General features: G+C 38.6%; 1 protein-coding gene across 3 annotated transcripts in view; it reads left to right on the plus strand.

Moving 5' to 3' along the window:
- RAB6A (RAB6A, member RAS oncogene family) overlaps nucleotides 1-25,523 on the plus strand; it is a 107,737-nt gene that overhangs the window by 31,141 nt on the left and 51,073 nt on the right. The gene's annotated exons all lie outside the window — the stretch shown is intronic.

Here is a 25,523-nt window from a genome sequence, read left to right on the forward strand (position 1 = left end):
CTGTCGGCGAAGGCTGTCTCCCCGCCTCGCGTTCGCGCTCCTTGCTAGCCCGCAGCGCTGCCTGGTGTTTGCCGACCACTCTTAGCCACCAGCTCCTCTTCGTCTTGATCCGTCGGTCAGATTTTGATCCTTCCGTCCCCGGCTCCGGTGCCTCCTTTCGCCGCAGCCCGGGCCTCTCCTGTCGATGTGCACCCCCCCCAACCCCCGCCCCAGGCCTCACCCGGCCCAGCCCCAGCCTGCTGTCCATCCCTTTCTTTCTCCCGTCCCCGTCGTCTCGTCAACCGTAGCCCCCTTCCTTGAGCCCCACCCTTATTCTTGGCTTTTATCCCAGTTCGTCAGCTCTATGAAGGCCCACCCCGGGAAGCCCCACTCCGGGGATCCGACCCTCTTCAACCTTGGACTAGGAGGGTGGGGGGATTAGGGCGTTGTTTTCCCTAGAGACTTGGCCTTGGGAAGTGCAGATCTGGTGGGAGGTGGGAAGTGGGGGGGGGGTCGTAGAAATTCTTGGATTGTTTTCACTTGGGTGGGGAATTAGTTTGGGATATGGAGGGTGCATGTTTGAATTGGAGGCGACTTGAGGATGGAGGGATTGAGGAATAAGAGGGGTGGCGGTGGCAGTGGTGATTTTTGCTTCTTGGGTTAGGCTGCGCGTTATTGGAAAACCTCATTTTCTTCTCATGACTTTGATCCCTGACAATTCTTTTGGCACTGTTGATGCTTTCCCGGTCTCTGCCAGATGCTATGTCATGATCGTTTTACTTGGAATTTTTCACATCTAACCTCTCCTTTTTCTCCTTTCAACATGAAGCAGTGTCTTTTTCTCTTTATGGTGGTGCAAACAGGAATTACCGGAGAAATGTTAATTATTCCACTTCTTTTGAGTGTTTTCCAGTTTATATTTAGGATTCCTGTGAGAGGCCTGAGAAGAACGAACATCTTTGTTTTGTAGGATTTCCTTTGGGGCTAAGAGTAATGGAATAGAGTAGAATAGATTCATCATCTACTTATCTAAATTAGATTTCAGTATGTAATACCGTTTCGTCTAAATGACCCTTTTTGCTTAATATTTCATAGTATGTGGTGAGTGGCATGATCTTACCTGATCAGGCTTCTGCTGTTGCTTACTTTGTATTATATCAAGATCCTAGTTTTGTGATGGTTTTCTCTAAAATTACTTCTGATGATTCCAATTTTATGCTGAATTATGAAAGTTGGCACTGGACAGTGTAGAGATTATGGTCCTCCTTTGTTTTTCTCACATATTTCATGATGGTCTTTAAAATTCAGACATTGAGAAGTTAGTCCTCCCAAGTCATCCTGACATTGAGTTAACAGCTAAGTACCTTAGGTTAGGCTGTAGAGAAGACAATTTCTTCTGATTGTAAAGCAGATAACTTACAAATTCAGAGCTTTTCCTACTACCTTGAACTGTTTATAGTAATATATATGACATTAAAATAGGTTAACATTAGTTGCAAAATTGCTTCCAGTTGGAGCTGAAAAATCATTTTTCTCTTTTCAGTATGTAATCTTTACCTCCTTCCTCCTTACCAAGGAAAAATATAGTTTCCTCTTTGCTTATAAATTTTCCTGAAGCAAGTATAAGCTTGTTTCTTGAAGTAACTTGGTAAGATCCATGAGCGTGATCCCAGTCTAGGTATTTTATAGCAATTTCAGGACAGTGCCATGCATAAAATACAGTGTATTGGTCATTATTGATAAATAGGATCTAAAGTGCTTATTGTGGACTCTGGGGATGTTATTGCTGGCCTTATGTTGTGATGCAGAGCTATTTAGTTTGCATGAAAAATCCATTAATCTGTCATAGGAAGATTGTGAGTAGTGATCATAACTTCAGTATCTGCAGGTTTCCTTTGAATTCCTTAAGTAATTATTTTCTAATTCACATTGCAGAGTTTGGTGGCTTTTCATTTTTTACTTTATGTCTTGACAGCATCCCCCCTGCACACACACATAGTTCGTGAAGTCATGTTAGATTTTTTTTAATGGACATTATTATTTTTTTTTAAAGATTTTATTTATTTATTTGACAGGCAGAGATCACAAGTAGGCAGAGAGGCAGGCAGAGAGAGGAAGGGAAGCAGGCTCCCCGCTGTGCAGAGAGCCTGATGCGGGGCTCGATCCCAGGACCCTGAGCCAAAGGCAGCGGCTTAACCCACTGAGCCACCCAGGCGCCCCTTAATGGACATTATTTTTTTAGAATGGTTTTAGGTTTACAGAAAATTGAGATCGTGCTGAGGGTTCCCACATAGCCCCACCCAGTTTCCCCAGTATTCCTCAGTATTCTTGTATGTTACATTTGTTATAATGAGTGAGCCAATATTGATATGTTATTATTAACTAAAGTCCATAGTTTATTCAGATTTCCTTACTTTTTATCTTTTTTGTTTGTTTGTTTTAAGCATTCAGTTCAGGATACCACATTACATTTAGTTGGCTGTGTCTCTTTAGGCTCCTCTTAGATGGTTTTTTAAGGACTGTGTTTACATGATTTTTAATTCTGTGGAACTGAGGTCAATTATCTTTTAAGGCCAAGTAATGCCATTTGATAGCTTTGACAATGAAAGATTGATCTTTGTTTTCATGGGCAGTGTCTGTAGTTTCCTTATGCATTAGTAAAGGTCTGTAGAACCCATGTCATCTTGATGTAACTCTTCATGAATTATTTATTTTTAGGTTTTAGAATTCCACAATTCAGCTTTCAAAAACGAATCTGTGGCAAAGCATTTACCACATTTATAAATGTTGCGTGTGTGTGTGTGTCTTACCCACAACAGAAGCAAGTCCCATGAAGATTAAAACTTATTTTTTTGTTCATTATATTCCCCAGTGCCTAGCATACCAGGCTCATACTAGGTACTCAGAAATATTTTGTAAATGAGTGGTGGTTGAATCTACTAGGAACCAAAGCTGTATTAGTCTTTGCTATGGTGGAATCTATGTTTTTACCTTATGCTGTTAATAGTTTAACAATAGCATTTTATACCTACATTATTTGATTGTATGCAGGGGTACTCTAGATGCTGGAGGGGACAGGGAACCCAATAATTTATAGCTCTCTCCCTTTTGCTTAAAAAAATAGGACCAGGATTTTGCACTTTGTGTTGAGCAAAATTAGTTTTTTTTTGTTTGTTTGTTTGTTTTTTTTTTTTAAAGATTTTATTTATTTGTCAGAGAGAGAGGGAGAGAGAGCGAGCACAGGCAGACAGAATGGCAGGCAGAGGCAGAGGGAGAAGCAGGCTCCCTGCAGAGCAAGGAGCCCGATGCGGGACTCGATCCCAGGACGCTGGGATCATGACCTGAGCCGAAGGCAGCTGCTTAACCAACTGAGCCACCCAGGCGTCCCGAGCAAAATTAGTTTTGTTTAAAGATACTGTTAAATTATTTTCTATTAGCATAGCACCTAAAAATATGTCAAATGACATTAAAGATGTGTTCAAGGAATTGCTTTGGGGTTTAGTAGACTTCTATTTAGCTTATCAAAAATTAAGGTTCTGTTTCTGTAAACAAAGATGAATTGTTTCAGCATATGAAGCTTCAGACTGAGTTAATGCCAGCATCAGTGTTGGCAGTCTTTTTACAAACTCTTAGGGTCAATTTATATTTCAATAGTATACCCGATTTAATAAAGGGATGTGGAAGTACACAGTTTAAATCTGAGGTTTCCTTGAGAAGTCTTTTTTGTTGCTACCTCTGGCTGCTCTGGTAAAATGCAGAGGCATTTTAGGGTTGCCATTCATGTTTTATAGTAAAAGATATTACTACAAACTAATGTTACAAAATAGGGTTACAAATTAGAAAGCATAATCTCAGGTAGAAGCACATACCTGGCCTCCTACTGCTTAGTGTTTCACTTTATGTTACCCTTTTTACATCAGTTCTTTTGAATTAAAATATGGTAGGTAGGGAAAATGTGTCTTACCATCAGAGACCAAGAGTACTGAACAGTTTAGATTGGTAAGATCAGTGATCTTAAACTTTTACTTCTCAAGATCCTGTTACCTGTTATGCTTTTACAAATTGTTGAGGCCCCTAAAGAACACTGTTTATATGGTTTATATCAATATTTATTGTATTGAAAGTGAACAACATTTAAAAATACTTAATTCACAGGCGCCGGGGTGGCTCAGTTGTTAAGCTTCTGCCTTCGGCTCAGGTCATGATCCTGGGATCCTGGGATCAAACCCAGCGTTGGGCTCCCTGCTCAGTGGGAAGCCTGCTTCTCCCTCTCCCACTCCCCCTGCTTGTGTTCCTTCTCTCTCCCTGTGTCTGTCAAATAGATAAAATCTTTAAAAAATATATTTAATTCATTAAAAAATATTAGTTTTATTTATTTAATTTTTTTGAAAGATTTTATTTATCTGACAGAGAAAGAGCACAAGTAAGCCCAGTGGCAGGCAGCGGGAGAAAGAGAAGCAGGCTCTCTGCTGAGCAGGGAGCCTGATGTGGGGCTTGATCCCAGGACCCTGGAATCATGAGCGGAAGGCATCTGTTTAACCAACTGAGCAACCCAGGCGCCCCAAAAATATTAGTTTTAAGTCCATTATATGAAAGAACCATTTTCCAAACAAAGATTTAGTGAGAGTGGCATTGCTTTACATATTTGCAAATCTTATTTTTTAAGTTTTTTCTTCTTCTTTTTTTAAAGATTTTATTTCTTTATTTGACAGAGAGAGAGTATAAGCAAGGGAGAATAGCAGGGAGAGAGAGAAGCAGGCTCCCGCTGACCAGAGAGTCCCATGTGGGGCTCCATCCTAGGACCCTGGGGCCATGACCTGAGCTGAAGGCAGACATTTAACTGACTGAGCCACCCAGGCGTCCCTACAAATCTCTTTAATGCCTTTGACTTATTAGAAGACATCCGGATTCTCATAGATCCTTCTGCATTCAGTCTACTGTAATAACACATGGTATAGATTCTGGGACGCTCCACTATTTACTCATGAGAGAATGAGAGTGAAAAAACCAAATAACATCTAAATGTAATGAAAATGATTTGACTCCCAAAGGGTAGTGGACCCCCCACTAAAGGGTCCTGGGAATCCCGGCAGTCCGTGGGCCACACTTTAAGAACTGTTGTTAGATGATATTAAGCCTTTTGTACTATGGAGTTTCATATTGCAAGTTAGGGCAATCAAGAAGAATGTTTTCCATACCTTGTTTTGGAGCCTTAAAACTAAACAATAGAGCTAGTGATTAAGAGCACATGGTCTGGGTTTTATATTTTATTTTATTTATTATTTTTTAAAGATTTTATTTATTTATTTGTCAGAGAGAGAGAGGGAGAGAGAGCGAGCACAGGCAGACAGAATGGCAGGCAGAGGCAGAGGGAGAAGCAGGCTCCCTGATGAGCAAGGAGGCCGACGTGGGACTCCATCCCAGGACGCTGGGATCATGACCCGAGCGGAAGGCAGCTGCTTAACCAACTGAGCCACCCAGGCGTCCCAGGGTTTTATATTTTAGCACTGGCCACTGACTTTGGACAAATTATTTGACCTCTCTATGCTTCAGTTTCCTTACTTATAAAATAAAGGTAATAGGAACTATTGTGTGGAGTTACTTTGAAGATTAAATTAGTTAATAAATGTGAAGCATTTAGAAGAGTGCCTGGTACATGGGAAGTTCTCAGTAATTAAACAAATTTTTTTTTTTAAAGATTTTATTTATTTGACAGAGAGAGAGATCATGAGTAGGTAGAGAGGCAGGCAGAGAGAGAGTGAAACAGGCTCCTTGCCGAGCAGAGAGCCCGATGCGGGGCTCGATCTGAGGACCCCGGGATCATGACCTGAGCCAAAGGCAGAGGCTTTAACCTACTGAGCCACCCAGGCGCCCCTAATAAATTTTTTAAAATAAAATATTTACTCTTTTTTTCCCCCTTAGATTTTATTTATTTGTCAGACAGAGAGAGAGATCGGGAGAGCGGGCACAAGCAGGGGGAGCAGCAGGCAGAGGGATAAGGAGGCTCCTCACTGAGCAAGGAGCCTGATGTGGGACTGGATTCCAGAACCCTGGGATCATGACCTAAGCTGAAAGCAGATACTTAACTGACTGAGCCACCCAGGCATCCCTAGTTTAACAAATGTTTATGTAAAATTACTATTCTGTCAAGTGATCTAGTAGAGCGTAAGCTTAAGAAATTTGCATTTTATAGGGAAAGAAAGATAGAACACCTAAAACAGTATAGTGTGATAAGTGCAGTTGCTTAGAAAAATAGAGTTAAAAGGTGTAAAGAAATGACCAGAGCATGGAGTTCTAGGGAAGATGCAGTATAAATCATTATAAATGACTATTCGATTTTTAGCTGAAATTCTTGAATGAGAGCATTCCAGAGTTGGAGGAGACTTTGAGAAGTCACCTAATCCATTTCTTTTAGGGCTTTAAAACTGGATCACTTTTCCCCCCTCTAATTTTATGTATTTGTTTATTTAAGAGATAATAATGATTTACTTGAGAGAGAGAGCGTGCACACACTCACGCGAGTGGGCATGCAGGCACACAGAGGGAGGGGCAGACAGTGAGAGAAACTGACTCCCAGCTAGGTGGTTAGTCTGTCTCAGGTCTCCATCCCCTGATCCTGAGATCATGACCTCAGGTAAAATCAAGAGTTGGGTGCTCAAAACAAAATGAGCCCAGGCTCATTTATTTATTCTCATATAACTTTATTCTTATTTATTTATTTATTCTTATATAACTTTATTCTTATTATTTCTTTAAGATTTTATTTATTTGTTTGAGAGAGAGCGTGCTCACACATAGGGTGCCCACGGGCCTCCATCACAGGACCCTGAGATCATGATCTGAGCTAAAGGCAGATGGTTAACCAGCTGAGCCACCTTGCTGCCCTCTAACTTTATTTATTTATTTATTTTTAACATTTTATTTATTTATTTGACAGAGAGAGAGATCACAAGTAGGCAGAGAGGCAGGCAGAGAGAGAGGAGAAGCAGGCTCCCCACTAAGCAGAGAGCCCAATGTGGGGCTTAATCCCAGGACCCTGAGACCATGACCTGAGCTGAAGGCAGAGGCTTAACCCTCTGAGCCACCCAGGCGCCCCCTAACTTTATTTTTAATAGGTAATACAAACATAAAAAGTGTACTTAGAAAACTTACTACCACCCCTGTTCCTGTGACTCCATTCTCCACTCCACCCCCTCCTCCTTTAGTAGTTATAGTTTTTTGTGTATATTCTGGGATTTTTTTATGCAAACGCAAGCAAATATGAATATAATTTCTTATTCTCTCTTACATAAGATGTATCAGACTTTAACTCCACACCTTTTTTTGCTTAATATATATCCTAGGGTTTTTTTCATATTATTAGTACATATGAAAACAGCTTTTCCATTCATTTTGTTTGTTTGTTTTTTGAATAAAATTAACCCACGCAGAAGAGTTTGGACTTCATCCCAAATACAATGTGGAGCTCGATCCCATGACTCTGAGATCATGACCTGAGCTGAAATCAGGAGTTGGATGCCTAATGACTGAGCCACCCAGGCTCTCCCCTGTTCCATTTTCATAGTATAATCATCTATTCTGTTGAGGTGGGAGAAGAACCTGTTCCACTGTGTGGAACCGTGGAGGGAATGTAAGAGGGTGTCAGTCTACCTTTTAAACAGATTTTGGTTTTTATCACCACCTTTATCCTTTTTCTAGATATACTTGGTGCGAGTGATTCCTGAACCATTTAGGGGGTTCTCTAGCACAAATCAGATTTTTTCTTAGGTTTCTCTATTGTCAGTTTAAAATTGGCCTTTATAGAACTTATTAATTACCACCTTGCCATTTACTTTTTACCTTCTAACTTGGATGATTTAAGTTTTCTGAGAACCAGTACTTACTTTTAGAAGTTTAGAATTGCTTAGGGTTTTCTGTTTCTGTTCTTTTTTCCTTTTCTTTTTGAATTTGACTTTTTTATTATTTTTTTAAGATTTTATTTATTTATTTGACAGACAGCTAGTGAGAGAGCACAAGCAGGGGAAGAGTGCGGAGCTCCATCCCAGGACCCTGAGATCATGACCTGAGCTAAAGGCAGATGCTTAACTATCTGAGCCATCAGGTGCCCCTGCTTTCTTTTTTTTTAAAATACATTTTATAAAATTAAAACCAATTCAGGGTGCCTGGGTGGCTCAGTGAGTTAAGCCTCTGCCTTTGGCTCAGGTCATGATCTCAGGGTCCTAGGATCGAGTGCATTGGGCTCCTCCGCTCAGCAAGGAGCCTGCTTTCCCCTCTCTTTCTGCCTGCCTCTCTGTCTACTTGTGATCTCTGTCTGTCAAATGAATAAATAAAATCTTGAAAAATAAAACCAACTAATTTGTAACCATCTTCATAGTAGCATTCATATTAGCCAAAAGATGGAAGCAACCCAGGTGACCATGAATGGATGAATGGTTAAATAAAATATTTTATATACATACAATGAAATATTATTCAGCCTTAAAAAGGAAGGAAATTCTGATACATGATGTGACATGCCTGGATCTTGATGACATGCTGAGTGAAATAAGCCAGTCACTAAAGGACAAATACTGCGTGGTACTTTAAATTAACTTACAGTAAGCAGTACTCTTATCCCATCCTGCCATTGTGAGGTTGCATATACCCAGATACCCTAATAGACTCTAATAGTACTGTTATCCCATCCTGCCATTGTGAGGTTGCATATACCCAGATACCCTAATAGGCTTTTGAGATGAAGTCCAAAATCTCCTGCATGGGTTAAGTTAATTTTATAGTCCTATTTGTACTCTCCTATCTCTAATCTTATTCCTGGCATTCATTTTTTACCCTTTATTGTTAGGCCTCCTTATGCTATGTTACAAAAAAATGTTTTTAATCATCATTAAGGTGTTATATCCTATGGGGAATAAAAGTCTTCCATTCTCAGAATCATAGAACCTTAAATATACTTTATCCATTTAACAGATGTTCATAGTATGCCAGGCATGGAACTAGGTCCTGGGGAACATAGTTATTAATAAATCAGATATTATCTTTGTTCTCTTCTTACTTAACAGTCTAGCAGTATATTAGGTTTAAATCTTTTACATTTTTCTGTACCTTCCAATCTCTGTTCTTGAACCTTTCCTCCAGTCCATCCTTTACATTATCAGAATAAACTTTATAAAAATGTAAATCAGAGTAACTTCCTTAAAAACATTGTGAATGTACTTATTTCCACTGAATTGTACATTTATAAATGGCCAATTTTATGACATGTATAGTTTATCACAGTAAAAATTTTAATTTTCAAAAAACTCAAACCAACTTTTTAAGTTTATTTATTTGGTCACTTTTAGAATAAAGTCAACTTTGAAAATAAAACAGCCAGTTATTTCAGTAAAACTGATATATAAACCAGCAAAATGGGTTTATTCAGAATAGCAGATTGGGGTAGGCAAGCCATCATGAACCATAGGCAAGTCTGGAGAACAAATGAGAGAAATGCTCTTTTATAGATGAAGGGAAATGGGGAGAGGCTGTTATAAACAAAGTCCATTGGAATAAACTGGGTGTTTGAAGCATAGTGACTTTAAAAAAAAAAATTAACATACAATGTGTTATTTCCCCCAGGGCTACAGGTCTGTGAATCATCTGGCTTACGCATTTCATAGCGTTGGCTGAGTTGTGACGGTCTTTTATTGGCTGGGGTGTTGCTAGGCAAGGAGGAAATCTTCCTTCATCCTTCTAGGGTAGTAAAGTAGGCTTCTTGTTAGGAATGCAGGGTAAGTAAGTCTCTTCTTGGTGGTTCTGCAAAGGGCTACAGTGACTGGTAGGGCATGAGAGCACCCCTTTCTGGCCTTCTGACTCCATTTTAAATGAGGTTTCTGTTATTTTTTTTCCCCCTTTACATTAAGATCTTTCTCTGAAAACTAGGAGCCCAAACCTGAAGGTAACCAGCTAAATAGGTTAAAAGACCAGGGGTCATTAGGTGAAATTTCTTGTAACCAATGGGTTTGTTTCCTGATCTTGTGTAATTGAATTTCTACTTCTCCAGATACATTTATCCATATGCAACAGGTGGTATTTGCTATTGCACAGATGCCTCCTTGTTCAGCAAGCAGGGACTATGTCATTATCCAGAGCTACTTTAGCTAGTGATTCAGGGATCATTGTTGGACTGCTGTTGCTTTGCCTGTGACTGTCCTAAAGTTAGAGATTTCTGATGATGCATTCCTTGGCTTTTATTCCAGCCCAAGCAGAAAGCTCTTTATATGCAGGCACACCTGGAGTCATATAGTCCTTCCTGCAAGTTCCTTTTTAAGGTAACTGTGGAGGTTTAATGGGGTGAATCAGTGTCAGGTTTATGATTTATTATGGATGTTGGCAGGGACAGTTAAAAGTCCCAATAAGAATTGATCTCCAGGGGCGCCTGGGTGGCTCAGTGGGTTAAAGCCTCTGCCTTCGGCTCAGGTCATGATCCCAGGGTCCTGGGATTGAGCCCCGCATCGGGCTCTCTGCTCGGCGGGGAGCCTGCTTCCTCCTCTCTCTCTGTCTGTCTGCCTCTCTGCCTACTTGTGATCTCTGTCTGTCAAATAAATAAATAAAATCTTAAAAAAAAGAAAAAGAATTGATCTCCAGTTTGGCAGCTATCTGAACATTTTTATGCCCATGGGAAATGCTATCTACTGTAGGCCAAAATGAAACCAGTTGGAGTGCAGAGGACTCCAGCTACAGTATGGTTGTTGATAGATCCATTAGCTGGCATATCCAGATTGACCTTTTTCAAGCCAAGGATTAGAAGAATTGGGATGTCATTCTGTGAGCTACCGTCCCATGCTAAAGGGGTCTTTTCTAAAAGTCTTGCAAAAAGGAGTTAGCCCATTTGTATTTCTCTTGAATGCAGGGTAACAGATCATTGGAAAAATTGCCTACAGATAAGACCAAGGAATCTCTGACATTATGAACAGTTTAGAGTTTTTGGTGAGGGATCCAGCAGTCAGAAAGGTTCCCCCCTTTTGTAGTAGTTGAAGAATATAGATAAGATCATTGTCTTTCCAAAAAAATGGGAGAGAGAAATAAGCAGCAGCAAGAAAAAAGTGTATAGGCCTGGTTCAGTCATTTTGGAAAATCTGTCTCCTTCTCTGTCATGTGCTTCAACTCTTGGAAGTCTTTCAGGACACCAGTTGGTGTGCAGGTCCAGTCAGGCTTTGGTGCTTTCTTTAAAGGTGATACATGAATCCAAGAATCTGTCCTTGGAGTTTGGTGGCACAAGATGGTGCAAGGGTTGGTTAACAGTATCTGTAAGGGCCTTTCCAATGGAGTTGAGTCTTTTTGGGGATGTCTTTTCCAAAAGATGAAATCACCAGGCTGTAGATCTGACATCTGATGAGGCTTTCATCATCCAGGACTGAACTGTAGAAAGATTGTCCTACCAAGTATAATTGTTCTCTATGGGTTTGATGAGGTTTTTGCAAAACTGAAGTATATTCCCTTTTATCAGCTGTGGATCAAAGGAGGTAGGGTCTAGGTGCATAGGGCAGGCTGCTACAAGGAAGATTAGATTCTCATTGAACTTAAGGAAATATATATATATAGTCATGAAAATCAAGAATATTTAATAAGGGCTTAGGAATTCTGGAGGGATCAAGTAGGGGAAAAAAGATAAATGCTTCAGTCTTTGTTGGAAAGACACACTATATAAGATTGCTCTAAGTTATACATTACTTAAACAAGAGGAGGGGATAAATCTGGAAACAACATTAAAGCACCCAGTGTTCCATTAGAGTTTTAGGCATTCTCACTCCGTGCAGTGTTATGATCTTAAAGTTTTCAAAAACCTATATTCTAGAGTATATATCAAATTTCTTTTTCGTGAATCTCTTCGAGAATGGACATTTTTTGGTAAACTATCAGAGTAAAACAATAATCTTTTTTTAAGATTTTATTTATTTATTTGACAGAGATCATAAGTAGGCAGAGATAGAGGGAGGGGGAAGCAGGCTCCCTGCCGAGCAGAGAGCCCAATGCGGGGCTTGATCCCAGAACCCTGGGATCATGACCTGAGCCGAAGGCAGAGGCTTTAACCCACTGAGCCACCCAGGCTCCCCGTAAAACAATAATTGTAAATGATGAAAGACTTTAAAGTGGCCACAAAGATCTGATGAGAGTTCACATACATGTACCCAAAAAAAAAGATTCAATTAACAAGTAAATTTGGTTATTTTTGTGATGTACATTTTGTTTTATTTATTTATTTATTTATTTATTTATTTTTAAAGATTTTATTTATTTGACAGATAGAGATCACAAGTAGGCAGAGAGGCAGGCAGAGAGAGAGAGAGGAGGAAGCAGGCTCCCTGCCGAGCAGAGAGCCCGATATGGGGCTCGATCCCAGGACCCTGGGATCATGACCTGAGCCGAAGGCAGAGGCTTTAACCCACTGAGCCACCCAGGCGCCCCTGTTTTATTTATTTTTAAAGATTTTATTTTTTTGTCAGAGAGAGAGAGAAAGAGAGCATACAGGCAGGAGGAGCAGCAGGCAGAGGGAGAAGCAGGCTTCCCACGGAGCTGGGAGCCAGATACAAGACTCAATCCCTGGACCCTGGGATCATGACCTGAGCCAAAGGCAGACTCCAGTCCTCAAATGTTACTTTAAAAGCTATTTCAGGGGGCACCTGGGTGGCTCAGTGGGATAAAGCCTCTGCCTTCCGCTCAGGTCATGATCCCAGACCAATCTACACATTCAATACAATCACTATCAAAATACCATCAACTGGGCACCTGGGTGGCTCAGTGGGTTAAGCATCTGCCTTCAGCTCAGGTCACGATCCCAGGATTCTGGGATCGAGCCCTGAATCGGGCTCTCTGCTCAGCGGGGAGCCTGCTTCCCCCTCTCTCTCTGCCTGACTCTCTGCCTACTTGTGATCTCTGTCTATCAAATAAATAAATAAAATCTTTAAAAAAAATGCTGTATGGACATTGGGGAGGGTATGTGCTATGGTGAGTGCTGTGAAGTCTGTTTTCCAGAGTGGCTGTACCAGCTTGCATTCCCACCAGCTGTGTAAGAGGGTTTCCCTTTCTCCACAAACTCACCAAATATCTGTTGTTTCCTGACTCGTTAGTTTTAGCCATTTTGACCAGGGTGAAGTAGTATCTCATTGTGGTTTTGATTTGTATTTCCCTGATGCCATGTGATGTTGAGCATTTTTTCATGTGTCTTTTGGCCATTTGGATGTCTTTGGAGAAATGTCTGTTCATTTCTTCTGCCCATTTCTTGACTGGATTATTTGTTCTTTGGGTGTTGAATTTGTAAGTTCTTTATAGATTTTGGATACTATCCCTTTATCTAATACGACTTTTCCAAATATCTTCTCCCATTCTGTCAGTTGTCTCTTTTGGATTTGTTGACTGTTTCTTCTGCTATACAAAAGCTTTTTATCCTGATGAAGTCCCAATAGTTCATTTTTGCCTTTGTTTCCCTTGCCTTTTGGAGATGTGTCTAGCAAGAAGTAGCTATGGCTGAGGTCACAGAGGTTATTGCCTGTGTTCTCCTTTAGGATTTTGATGGATTCCTGTCTTAAGTTGAGGTCTTTCATCCATTTTGAGTCTGTATTTGTGTATGGTGTAAGGAAATGGTCTAGTTTAATTTTTCTGCATGTGGCTGTCCAGTTTTCTCAACACCATTTGTTGAAGAGACTTTTTTCCATTGGATATTCTTTCCTGCTTTGTCAAAGATTAGTTGACCGTAGAGATGAGGGTCCATTTCTGGGTTCTCTATTCTGTTCCATTGATCTTTTTGTCTTTGTGCCAGTACCATACTGTCTTGATTACAGCTTTGTAATAGAGCTTGAAGTCCAGAATTGTAATGACATCAGTTTTGATTTTCTTTTTCAACATTCCTTTGGCTATTTGGGTTCTTTCTGGTTGCATGTAAATTTTAGGCTTATTTATTCCAGCTGTGTGAGAAAAGTTGATGGTATTTTTTTTAAAGATTTTATTTATTTATTTGATAGAGATCACAAGTAGGCAGAGAGGCAGGCAGAGAGAGGGGGTAAGCGGGCTCTCCACTGAGCAGAGAGCCTGATGTGGGGCTTGATTCCAGAACCCTGAGATCATGACCTGAGCTGAAGGCAGATGCTTAACCCACTGAGCCACCCAGGTGCCCAGTTGATGGTATTTTGATAGGGATTGTATTGAATGTGTAGATTGTTCTAGGTGGCATAGACATTTTAACAATATTTTTTTCTTCCAGTCCTTGAAGGCTCAGTATTCTTATTTGACAATGTTTCTTACATAATATAACATATTGAATAATTTGTGTAACAGCTCTCTGTGTAAGGAGAGAGAACAAATCTTTTGAGATACTCCAAGGACCCTCTGGAAATTCTCAAAGTTAGTTCAAGGTCAAAAAAACTTCACTTAGAATTTAGATTTTGGGAAGTTTGTCAAGAATATTGAAAGATTTGGACACTTGGCTAAATAGGATCAGAGAAAATTATGAAACTATCTACTTGGCCACAGTGAAAAACATATTTAAAGGACAAATACAGAAGGTTATATAGCTACAAAAGCTTTAGTTCTTTTTGAGTAGAGAAGACTTGGTTTTTCTAAGTAATTAACAATGTGATAAAGACAAAACACAGAATCTCTTGTTTCCTAGGCAGATTACATAACAGTAAAGAAACTTTGTTTACAATTTATTAAGAACAGACCCATAGTCTAAGAAAAAATTTTTTTAACAAAGCCATTCCAGTTTTGTACCAGTATACTTCTGATATTACATTTAAAAAAAAAAAATGCAACCTAACATAGGGCTTGAACTTGACCCTCAGATCAAGACCTGAGCCGAGATCAAGAGTTGAGTGATTGACTGAACTACCCAGGTGCCCTAATTTTAAAATTTATTTTTAAACAAATGCATTTTGATCTTAGCTTGATTATACATATGATTCCTCTCCCAAGATTTCTTTCCTGAAAACCTTCTATAACTTCTGTGTCCATTTTAGTTTGTCCCTTATTCTTTGCCTTTCCAAAATAACCAGCTTTTCTTTAGGACAGAATCACTTTTGTTTCCTTCACCACAGTGCATTTCCATTCCTCATACCTTCTTTTACTGAAAACGGGCATTGTATACCACTTTATACTTCTCATATACAGTTGTTTTCTTTCATCTTTATTGGTTTTTAGTAGCTTTACATATATTAATCGGAATTCCTAATTCTTAGAATCCTTAATTCTCAGTGAAAACTAAGATACAAGCAATCTGGCAAGTTTATAATACATTTTATAATTTCTAGAAATGTGCTTTCTCAGCATGGCATAAAACATGTTTACTAGTAGACCCAAATATCTTTACTTTCTCTATAATAAGAAGCCAAAATGGATAATCTGTATTTAGTAATTAATGTTGTAGTATTTTATCATATTTAGAAAATGATCTTAGTAATATAATGAAATTATATCATTTAATTTAACTTGGCAAAACTCTATAAAGTTTTGAGTTACCAGGGAATATTAAGGAAAGCTGCTGCTGCTTTTTTTTTTTTAAAGCATACATACCATAAAACAATTACTTTACCTAAAAACTCTTAGCTCATTTTCATTCATCTGTCTGAATAATTTCATAACCAACAATTAGGTTTAGGTTACAGAAACTTCATGGGGCATTAGTCAAAGTTAGCCATCAAGTTTCACTACAGAGATGTCATGAACTTATTTAATTAATAAACCCAAGTGGAATAAAAGTTGCGTGTTTGTATTATATCCAATGTTGATAACTCTGAGACATGTCTATCTTAATTAAACCAACAAATTTGTCAAAAAAAAACCCCAAAAAACCAGAACCAACAAAGAACCCCCAGCAAACTTAGAAACTAGATTTTATTTATCAAAGATTATCCCAGATCATGTGAACTTGAATAACATTTGGTTTAGTTTACTAAATTTTTATAAGCACTTACTTTTCTTTAAGCCGATCAAGTAGAGCTCTTCACAAATGAATTTTGGCAATACCATCCAGAGGTAGAAAAGTGTCATGTGTATATATAGATACACAGAAACATACAGATACAGAAATATTACAGCTTTTGTTTTAAAAAAAGATCTTAGCCTTGGGGCACCTGGGTGGCACATTTGGTTGTGTCCCAACTCTTGGTTTTCACTGGGATCATGATCTCCAGGTCGGAGGATTGAGCTCTGCATAGAGCTCTGCACTCAGGACTGAGTCAGCTTGTCCTTCTCCCTCCTCCCCTGCGCTTCCTGCCCACCTCCCTTGCGCTTCCTGCCCACCTCCCCATGCCCATGCTCAGTGCGCTCACTCACTCTCTCTCTCTCTTTCTCAAGTAAATAAATAAATGAATAAAATCTTAAAAAAAAAACTTACCCTTCTTTTAGGTACAAAACTAAAAAGAATAGTTGGATCTAAATTGTTTTTCTTCTGGCAGATGGACTGACAAAGTTAACCTGTTCAGGAGACCAAAGCATTTTTTTTTTTAATGAAAAAAAATTTTAAAAGATTTTATTTATTTAATTTATTTATTTGACAGAGACACAGTGAGAAAGGGAGTGGATGCAGGGGGAGTGGGAGAGGGAGAAGCAGGCTTCCCGCCTAGCAGGGAGCCTGATGTGGGCTCGATCCCAGGCCGAAGTCAGACACTTAACGATTGAGCCACCCCGGTGCCCCTTAATGAAACATTTTTATTTGCATGCTGTAAAGATCCTTTCAGACCTGTTTTTTAAGTCATTATGTCTTTTAGATGCTTCTGCATACCAAGGGGAGGATACAGTTCTTCTCTGAGAGATTTGGGATCTGCATTTTTTAAAAAAGATTTATTTATTTATTTATTTGACAGAGAGAGAGAGAGAGAGATCACAAGTAGGCAGAGAGGCAGGCAGAATGAGAGAGAGAGAGAAGGAAGCAGGCTCCCTAGCGAGCAGAGAGCCCGATGTGGGACTCGATCCCAGGACCCTGGGATCATGACCTGAGCCGAAGGCAGAGGCTTTAATCCACTGAGCCACCCAGGCGCCCCGGGATCTGCATTTTTTTTTTAAATTTTATTATTTGACAGAGATCACAAGTAGGCAGAGAGGCAGGCAGAGAGAGGGGAGGGGAAGCAGGCTTCCCGCTGAGCAGAGAGCCCGATGTGGGCTCAATCCCAGGACCTTGGGATCGTGACCTGAGCTGAAAGCAGAGGATTAACCCACTGAGCCACCCAGGCACCCCGGGATCTGCATTTTTAAGAGTGCCCCTTAACATGGATTTATTTAAGTCAGAGCTTCCCCCAGATTACCATTACAATTCCAAATTATCCAAGAGTTTACCCATTTTTCCAGAAAGGCACAAGATGCTGGTCCAAGGACCAGGTAGAATCTATCTTCTCCTTGGATATCTTTTTTTTTTTTTTTTTTAAAGATTTTTATTTATTTGACAGAGAGGCATAGCGAGAGAGGGAACACAAACAGGGGGAGTAGAAAGGGTGAAGCAGGCTCCCTGCTGAACAGGGAGCCTGATGCGGGGCTCCATCCCCGGACCCTGGGACCATGACTGGAGCGGAAGGCAGAGGCTTAACCCACTGAGCCACACAGGCACTCCAATTTCTTTTCTTTTTTTTTTTTTTTTTTTAAGATTTTATATTTATGAAAGAGAGAGTGGGGCGGGGTGGGGGAGGTGTGGAGGGGAGAGCAGAGGGAAAGAGACAAGTAAACTCTGTGCTGAGCATGTAGCTTGACACAGGGCTCGATCCTAGGACCTTGAGTTCTAGACCTGAGCCAAAATCAAGAGTCAGACACTTAATTGACTGAGCCACCCAGGTGCCCCTGAAAAAAGTCTTTATGTTTGCAGTGATACTGTGCAAAAAAGATAATAGCTAGCTACTTTGCAGTTCTAAGATCTGAACAAGAAGAGAAAAGCTGAAAAAGTTGTAGAAGTATTAGTATTTGTTTGCACGGGAGTTTTAGGTACAAATGTTAAAATAATGTTGAACAAAAAATAAACAGCCGCAGTATTCAGGATAAGATTAGTTAGGCTCCGATTGAAATTGTCATATAAAACTGCTTTATATAGAAAAATATAATGAATGCACTATCAGGGATTTTGAAAAGTGTTTTGGAGAAGAATATAAGCTTAGCTTAAAGAGCTTCGAGTGAATATAGAAGAAATGCAAATAGAGTAGAAATGCTGTCTTAAAATTAAATATATCTAATCTTTGTGTGAAAAGGAGGCATTTTAATTTTTAGAAGTGTTATGGTCTTGAGTGGGTAGGAGTACATGAAAGGGTGCTAAAAATGTCTTTGGATGATGTAAAGAGGTCACCTAAGTGGATTCTACTTCCTTTCTCTGGAATTTTGGGGTAACCTTAATATAAAAAGGATGCAATAACCGAATGAATGCTGACCCCATGAGAAATTGAGATCCTGATCTACTATTTGGAGATTCCTTTTTTTTTTTAAGATTTTTTTGTTTGTTTGTTTATTTGACAGAAATCACAAGTAGGCAGAGAGGCAGGTTGGCGGGGGGGAGCAAACTCCCCACCAAGCAGAGAGCCCGATGTGGGGCTCGATCCCAGGACCCTGGGACCATGACCTGAGCTGAAGGCAGAGGCCTCAACCAACTGAGCTACCCAGGCTCACCGAGATTACTTCTTTAAAACAAAACAAAACTACTTGAACTAAAATATAAAAGAATTTATTTTCTATACCTAAATATTATATAACCTATATTTTAAGGTGTATTTATTCCTAGTTTAAACGCTATGCAAGCAAAGATTTTTCATTTCTTTATGTCTTGGGACTTAAAAAAAATTGTTATGCTATAAAATTTGTTTTATCAGAGTTGAAAGAATGTTTTCAAGGTTTTTCTTTTTTTCCTCTTTTTTTTTTTTTAATTTTCAAGCTTTTTCTTTGGGGGTTATGTTTTGATTGTTATTGCAATATCCAGAAATATTTTTCCAAAGTCAAACATTACTACTTAAATTTTGCCACATGGAGAAAAGTTAAGATACACATAAGAGAGATTGTAGTCACAGTTTAAAATTTTATTTATTTATTTGACAGACAGAGATCACAAATAGGCAGAGAGGCAGGCAGAGAGAGAGGAAGGGAAGCAGGCTCCCTGCTGAGCAGAGAGCCGATGTGGGGCTTGATCCCAGGACCCTGAGATCATGACCTGAGCCGAAGGCAGAGGCTTTAACCCACTGAGCCACCCAGGCACCCCTATGGGGAAGTATTTTAAAATAGAACTTCAGTTTCTTTAGTAGTCATAAGACTGTAAGGGTTTTTTTTTTTTAAGATTTTTTTTTTAAATTTATTTATTTGACAGACAGAAATCACAAGTAGGCAGAGAGGCAGGCAGAGAGAGAGAAGGGGAAGCAGGCTCCCTGCCGAGCAGCAAGCCCGATGCGGGACTCGATCCCAGGACCCCAAGATCATAACCTGAGCCTAAAGCAGAGGCTTAACCCACTGAGCTACCCAGGCGCCCCCATGTTATCAATTTTAATAAATATTCCATGTTCCTCTGAAAAGAATGTATTTACTGGTTGTTCGGTGCTGAATTCTGTAAGGTTATTAGATTGGTTTTATTAGTCATGTGATTCAAATATTCTGTGTCCTTATTGAATTTTTGTCTATCTGTTAATGAAAGAGATATGTTAAAATCTCCCACAGTGGTTGTGGCTTTGTATATTTACTCTTCTAGTTCTTTTCATTTTTATTTTATGTGTTTTTGAGACTTTTTAAAATTAGGCAAATATAAATTTGGAATTGTTGTAGGTTCTCGGTGAATTGAACCATTTATCATCTTCAAGTGTTCCTTTTTTTTTTTTTTTTAAAAGATTTTATTTATTTATTTGACAGATCACAAGTAGGTAGAGAGGCAGGCAGAGAGAGCTGGGAGAGGCAGGCTCCCTGCTGAGCAGAGAGCCTGATTCAGGGCTGGTCCTGGGATCATGACCTGAGCGGAAGGCAGAGGCTTTAACCCATGGAGCCACCCAGGTGCCCCCATTTTTTTTTAATTGAACCATTTATCATCTTCAAGTGTTTCATTTCATTTTTTTTTTTAAGATTTTATTTATTTAACAGAGATCACAAGTAGGCAGAATGGCAGGCAGAGAGAGAGACTGGTAAGCAGGCTCCCTGCTGAGCAGAGAGAAGGATGCAGGGCTCGATCCGGGGACCCTGGGATCATGACCTGAGCTGAAGACAGAGGCTTTAACCCCCTGAGCCGCCCAGGCGCCCCTCCATTTCATTTCTAATAATGCTTTTGGCCCTAAAGGTTGCTGTGGTGTTAGTGTAGGTATATCATCTTTCTTTTGGCTAAGTATTTATTTATTTTTTTAAGATTTCATTTATTAGTCAGAGATAGAGAAGGGGAGAGAGAGTGAGCACACAAGCAGGGGGAGGGGCAGAGGGAGAAGGAGAAGCGGACTCCTCATTGAATGGGGAGCCGGATGGGGGCTTCATCCCAGGACTCTGGGATTGTGACCTGAGCCGAAGGCAGATACTTAACCGACTGAGCCACCCAGGCACCCTGTTTTTAGATTTTTTTAAATAAGGAAAACTTTATTGAACTACAGCAGGGAAAACATACAAATAATATGTATAGCTTAAATGAGAAAATTTGCTAGTTGACTTGAATATTGCCATACTTAATGAAAGTTCTTTCTGTAAATTAGTAAATTTGGCCTTCTGATTTTAAAACCTCAGTGTCTATCCTGAGATTTATTATGGAGTATGTTCTATGAGCCTTATCTCCCTTCACGTTTAGAAGGACATAAGACTGCTGCTTTAGCTTGTTGTATGCTAGACTCTGGGCTGCCTTAGTAATGGATGCTGTGTACTTGGTGAAGTTTCTGTTCATTGGTTAATTCAGTGCTGGACAGGATGGATATGAGTCTAGATAGCCATGAACAAGATGAAATTCCTATTCTGCAGTTTACTATTTGTAATTTGGAAGAAATAAACTAGTAAATAAGGCACAAACAAGATAATCTGAGATAAGTATTTCTTATATTGCCAGTTTTTCTTATTTTTCCCCCATAAGAAGAGTGGATCATGCTTTTTCTTATGTTAAATTTCTGCTCTTAGACTTAATATAAAGACTTGTCTAAAGTCAATGCTGGGAAAATGAATCTTATGCTAGTACTTAGTTTGAACTTTCCACTGGACTATTACTTGGTGGTACAGATAATTTCCAACTCATCTTTTTATCCTTATGATACATTCAAAGATGGATGTTCACTTTGTTGTAGGAATACCATAAAAGCTGTATTCTAAAATACTTACAGAAATAAAATCTTAGGCTGAAAGTAATTTTGAGAGGTAATACAGTTGTTTTTTTTTTTTTTTTCAGGTAGAACCATATCTGATATTGAATTTATAAGTTCATAATTAACCAGGAAAGAAAAGTTTCACAAAATTAGTTTATATTAGCAAAATCTCAGAGGTTCCAAGGTACATGTTATGCTTGAAGAATAATTAATAGCCTTTCATCATTGTCAGAGGGAAGTTTGTTTGGCAAGGATAGGTTATGAGTCCAGAAGGTTTGGTTCCAGTTTGATTGTAAAAGTTCTTGAATTCCTGCTAAAGGATTTTGAACTTTAGCTTATGGATAGTGGGGAGTCTTGGAAGGTTTTATAAATTCAGAAAAGATATCTCCAGCAGTATAGAGGCTGGACACTTTGAACAGTGCTTTCTTCTCTTATTCATTCTCTTATATATGTGCCTGTTTGTCTCTTTCAGAGGAATGTGAACTCCCTCTGGTATGTGCCTTCATAATTTTTTGTTCTTATCCCCCAACCTCCATGTTCCCTAGTACTTAGTAGTTTTGGTATGAAGTGAGAAATAAATAGTAGCATTAAAATATTTGTTTACTTTTTATTTATCTTTGGTAGGATTAGCCAGTCCTTACCTTTTTGTATCTTTCCTGTCTTCATCTTTTGGTTTTTTAAGTTTTTAATTGCTTTTAGTTTAACATACAATGTTACATTAGTTTCAAGTGTACAAATAGTGATTCAGCAGTTCCATACATCACCCAGTGTTTGTTTCTTTCTCTTTTTTTAAGTTTTTAATATTCTCTGTTTTCATCTCTTATGTCACAAATATTTTTGTTTGTTTGTTTTTTACTCTGGGCGTTTCCATTTCATCATCCTGGAAACTCATACTATAGGTTTTATGCCTCTCACATAAATATTATTATAAAGATAAAGCACCTTTATTAAAAACTACTTTTGAGCTACAGATATGAAACTACTGATTTCAACAAATATTCTACACAAACTCATAATCCCCGTTTTTGAGTTATGTTTGTAAAAGTGTAACTGTAGTTGTCTTTTTTTTTTTCTTTTTTAACTTTAAGAGAAACAAAATCTTTATTCAATTTAGGTCGTTAGAGAAAGGCCACTAGATTTATTGAACTTTAGTGCTGTTGACTACGTTAGCTACATTGAAGTAGCATTATCTTGATTAATTGATTCTCTGGTGTCTATGTTTATGTAAACTCTACCCCACAATGTGGGGCTCGAACTACCCATCCTGAGATCCAGTCGCATGCTCTGCAAGCTGAGCCAGCCCCAGTTTTCTGTTTTGCCATAGAATTGTACCACCTATGTATCAGATATCTTAGATATGGTATTGCATTGGATTTTGCTTGCAACTGAGGTTTTCTGCTGTGGTCCCTAAGTACCTTTTTTAGCTGTCTTTGTTACCATGATGAAATAGTAACTACAGATAGGGTTTTTTGTTAGCTCTGTTACTTAAATCATAACATCTGATTTAAGTTACAGTTATTACCATAGCACAATAATCGTTTGTAGTAGCTTATTTTTGTGGGAAAAAGTTAGAAAAATATAAGTATCTAGTTGGTTTGTTTCAGTATTATCTAACCAATATAACTGGCTAAGAATTTTGAAGCATTTCATACATTTTTATATATATAGGTTATAGAACAGAGATTTTTTTTTTTTTTTTTTTTTTTTTTTTTTAGTAGACACCAGTCTTACTTCTTTGAAACCTAGGTTTGGTTTTTTTCCCCAGTGTTTTATTTATTTATTTATTTGACAGAGAGAGAGAGAGAGAGAAAGAATAAGCAGGGGGAGCAGCAAGCAGAGGGAGAGGGAGAAACAGGCTCCTTAATGAGCAGGGAGCCTGATGTGGGGCTAGATCCCAGGTCTCTGAGATCATGACCTGAGCTAAAGGCACCCAACCGACTGAGCTGCTCAGGCACCCCTGAACCCAAAGATTCTTGAAGAGTGTATTATGTTAGGAATTACTTTATTGCTTCTAGAAATTTCGTCCTAAATTAGTATACTTTGGTTTTCTAGGGGCCCAATACTTGTTTTCTTTAATGTATAATAAATAATCAGCCCTTTTTTAAGCATTCCTTTTATCTTTGGTGTTCTAGTATTAGATTTTTTAAATCCCCTATAATTTTTTTGGGGGGGGGTGGTGGAGGGCTAGTGAGAGGGTTTTTTAATGTGGTAAAATATATGCTAGTTCCTCCTTATCCGCGGGGTATACGTTCCAGGACCCTCAGTAGGTGCCTAAAACTCTGGATAGTACCAAACCCTATATATATGTGTTTTTTTCCTATATATACATACCTATTAGATAAGGTTTAATTTATAAAATAGACATAGTAAAAGATTAACAACAATAACTAATAATAAAATATTACAATTATAACAATATATCCTAATAAAAGTTAAATGAGTGTGATCTCTCTCTCAAAATACCTTTTTGTACTACCATACTAACCCTTCCTGTTATATTGATGTGAGATGATGTGAGATGACAAAATGTGTATATGGCGAAATGAAGTGAGGGGATTGATGTAGTCAGTGTAACAGAGCATTAAGCTACTATTGACCTCCTGATGGTATGTCAGGAGGATCATCTGCTTCTGCAATGCAGTTGACATTAGGTAACTCAAACGGCAGAAAATGAAGCCATAGATAAAGTGGTACATAACAAAATTTACCATTTTAACTGTTTGTAAATAATATGTTTCAGTGGCATTAAATATATTCACAGAGTTGTGTAACCATCACCACAATTTTAGAACATTTTCATCATACCTCTAAAACAAACTCCATGTCCGTTAGCCATCACCACCCAATTCCCCTACTGTCCCTTATCCTTAAGCAACCACTGATCTCTGTCTCAGTGTAATTGGCTATTGTTCATGTTTCATAGAAATGGAATCCTATCTCATGTGGTCTTTTGTGACTGGCTTCTTTCACTTAGTATAGTATTTTCTTTTTTTTTTAAAGATTTTATTTATTTATTTGACAGAGAGAGAGATCACAAGTAGGTAGAGAGGCAGTCAGAGAGAGAGGGGGAAGCAGGCTTCCTGCTGAGCAGAGAGCCCGACATGGGGCTCGATCCCAGGACCCTGAGATCATGACCAGAGCCGAAGGCAGAGGCTCTAACCCACTGAGCCACCCAGGCGCCCCAGTATGGTATTTTCAAGATTTGTCCTTATGACATGTATCAGTACTTTGTTCCTTTTTGTGGCTGAATAGTACTTCATTGAATGGATATACTGCATTTTGTTTCATTCATCAGATAATGGACATTTGGCATCTGCTTTTTGGTTATTATGAATATTGCATACCATATATTACATATTTTCTTTATCATTCTGTCAGATTATTTTTAAATTTCCTTTGTGATTTCTTTTTGAACCCCTAGGTTATAAGTACATTACTTTATTTCCAAACACTTTGGGACTTTCTAAGTATCTTAGTTAAAATTTCTTGTTCAGTTTCACCAAGGGCAGAAAACACATATACTATATGATTTTATGCCTCTAAGTTTGTTGTTCTTGTTTTATGACTTGTTTTCAATTAGGAAATACCTAAATTCTAGATTCATGTAGGGTTATCTTCACTCTTCAGTTGAAATCTTAGATTGTTACAAAGAGGACTACCTTCTACAATGCTTTCTAAGAATTGTTTATGTTCACTAAGCATATCCAGTCATATTAACCACTTTATATGTCTTAACCATTCCTTGATACAGAATTATTATTATGCTTATTTTATTGAAACTGGGGCACAGAAAGATTAAGCTACAAGTTACATAGGTGGTAAAATGTGGACTGGAAAACAGGCAAATCCATAGGGTAGAAAGATTAATGGTTGCTAGGGATGAGGGTTTTTAGGGATTTACTGCTAATGGATATGGGATTTTTTTGGAGTAATGAAAATGTTTTGGAATTAGGGTAATGGTTGCATAACTTTGTGAATATACTACAAACCACTGCATTTTGGTTTTTAGAGGGGTGAATTTTATGGTATGTGAATTATATCTCAATTTTAAAAAAAAGGAATAACTGGGATTCCAACCCAGAAACTGCTTCTTCAAATATTGCTTATTCACTCAGTTATAGCTTTTTTTGGTTGGGACAGTTTCAATATTAGAAGTAAAATCTCATCAGAAAGACTGTAATTTAGAGTTACAGTCTTTTATGGCTCATTATTATTGGCTTATTATTTATGGCTTATTATTGCAAGTGTTCTTTTCTGGTTTGTTTTTAAAGAATTCACATACCCCCATGTATAAATGGA

Source organism: Lontra canadensis, unplaced genomic scaffold (genome assembly GCF_010015895.1).
Source record: "Lontra canadensis isolate GAN:19392208 unplaced genomic scaffold, GSC_riverotter_1.0 scaffold7, whole genome shotgun sequence".
NCBI lineage: Eukaryota > Metazoa > Chordata > Mammalia > Carnivora > Mustelidae > Lontra > Lontra canadensis.